Source organism: Sinocyclocheilus rhinocerous, unplaced genomic scaffold (genome assembly GCF_001515625.1).
Source record: "Sinocyclocheilus rhinocerous isolate Xijiao unplaced genomic scaffold, SAMN03320098_v1.1 scaffold5851, whole genome shotgun sequence".
NCBI lineage: Eukaryota > Metazoa > Chordata > Actinopteri > Cypriniformes > Cyprinidae > Sinocyclocheilus > Sinocyclocheilus rhinocerous.
Genome location: NW_015629071.1, coordinates 8,667 through 11,108, shown reverse-complemented (window position 1 = coordinate 11,108; position 2,442 = coordinate 8,667). Strand labels below are relative to the sequence as shown.

The 2,442-nt window shown below is 33.2% G+C and overlaps 1 pseudogene; it reads right to left on the bottom strand.

Annotated features, from left to right (window-relative positions):
- Positions 1-920: 920 nt before the first annotated feature.
- LOC107738786 (zinc finger protein 235-like) overlaps positions 921-2,442 on the bottom strand; it is a 10,090-nt pseudogene continuing 8,568 nt past the window's right edge.

Sequence of the window (2,442 nt, the reverse complement as noted above, 5' to 3'; positions counted from 1 at the left end):
ACAAATATCATCAAGCACAAGTCATTACATTAACTTTGTTAAAAACTTTTTTGTTACTTTTGAGAGGGGCAGAACTATGGTACAACAAATAATTGTGAGCTGCTAAGAATGTGTGACAGATATGCCATTTAAAGAAATGAAAATGCGTATCAATAGCATGATTTTCTGTTTCTATTTGGCGTGTGATTTAAACTCAGAAATTAACTTTGGTGTGAATATGATACACAATCAGTTCTTGAAGTGGAAAAATAAATGGTGGTATTCAACCCCACAAATAAATAAATTAGTGTTATCACTGATAACAAAACTACTGATGCCTCTATAAAATTGTTCTTTTATCCTTAATATTTAATCCAGTTTTCTGTCTGTGGAGCGGGAGCTTCATACTTAAAATAGCAGTAGACACAATATGAATGGGTTAATGTGATTTGGCTATTTGGGCCGCCACTTTTCAGACACATATAGATTTATTTTGCATCTGAAGAAGCTACAATGAAAATGTGTCTAAAGAATGTATTTGAGAAGTTTCTGCCACAGAGGAAAAAAGACACCATAAAAGCAACTGAAACCACTCAAAGCACATGTACTCTCTCACACCAGTATGTATTTTCTGATGTACCTGTAAAATTTGTACACGTGAAAAACTCTTTCCACACAAATGACATGAATGTGGCTTCTCCTTTGTATGAACTCTCAGGTGTTTCTTCAGCTCTGAAGCCCTCAAAAATATTTTGTTGCATTGATCACATGAATGCAGCTTCGCTCCAGTGGTTGATCTTCAAGGTTTGATGATTGTGTGAAACTCTTCTTGTGTACGGTTTCTCTCCAGTATGAACTCTCATATGCTCTGTAAGTTGTCCTTTTTGTGCAAAACTCTTCCCGCACTGATCACATGTGTACGGTTTCTCTCCACTGAATCTCTTGTCACAGTGTGAACACTTATAAGGTTTCTCTCCAGTGTGAATCCTCTCATGCAGTTTTAAACTGTTCGCTCTAGTAAAAGTCTTTTCACACTCAAAGCACATGTACTCTCTCACACCAGAATGTATTTTCTGATGAACTTTTAAATGTATTAGCTGTGAAAAACTCTTTCCACACAAATAACATGAATGTGGCTTCTCCTTTGTATGAACTCTCAGGTGTGTCTTCAGGTATGAAGCCCACAAAAATGTTTTGCCACATTGATCACATAATCAACTCTAAAATAAAAGTAAAAATAGTTAATTTTAAGTAACTTGTAAAAAAGCAGAGAAATGTGGACATGAATATTAACCCTGATATATCAGTGTAAAGTAGATAACTGTTATAAAAAATTTTTACCAGACCCAGTAAGTTCAACAGATGGTGGCACCAGAAGCAGGTTTGCTATCTCTGGGGGTATCGAAAATAAAGATAATTTAATCATAAAATTACTATTGATTTGCATTAATTGCATTAACTTTTGTTGTGCTACATCCAAACTGATTGCACTGTATTTGATGTATAATCATTTTCTATTCTTAACTGTTTTCATTCCTTTTAAATAATTCTAAAAGTTTTTAAATTCCTTGTTTTCTTGTTGTGATTATTTTTTATGATTATTTTACTTCCTTTTATGTAAATAACATTGAATTACCATTATGTATGAAATTTGCTATATAAATAAACTTGCCTTGCCTTAAAAAGTGTAGTTATTATTAATATTACATATTTATTTCTAGGTAATACACATTTGACAGTAAAGCACTAAGCTTGAGTTGGGAAGCATAAAAAAATACTTTTATTAACAACATTAACGTGCAAAATCTCATTTTTACATAGAAAATTTATATATTCTACTCTTATTAAATGAACCATCAGTGGTGGATTTAGGCATGTGAATGAGTGAGTGAGTGAGTGAATGGAATGCACAATTGGGTTTTTACTGCTCATTTGTGCTCAATATCATGTCACCGTGTTCGTCAATTAATGTGTGGTTGGGAGCTACAGCGGAGACTGGATAATATAGTGAATGTAGACGCTTGATATTATTTAATGTTTATTTTATTCTACTTAAGATCGAGTTAAAGTGGTTAAGGCTGGTTAAGCGTTAGAAAGCTGAAAAAGCAGGGGTAATTCTCTAATAATAAGAACCTCTAATATTAAGAATCTTCAACTTGGTTCATTCAAGTCAAGGTATTTATTTGCATAGCATCCACAATACACATCGTTTCAAAGCAGCTTCTAGTAAGTTCTGTTACCTCTATAATGGTTTAATTCTTTACACTAAGCAGTTTTACTGGGCAATATGACGATATATAACAATGATAAATGATCCACTGTTTGAGATCTAGCTATGTATTCTCCCCTTTAATAAATAGCCATGGTTTTGCTTCTCTAACCAGTGTTTTAGCAGTTAGCCTATATCAGTACTACTGTAGTGAAGGAGACTGAATAATGAATATTTGCAGCCTCTCAGACAAA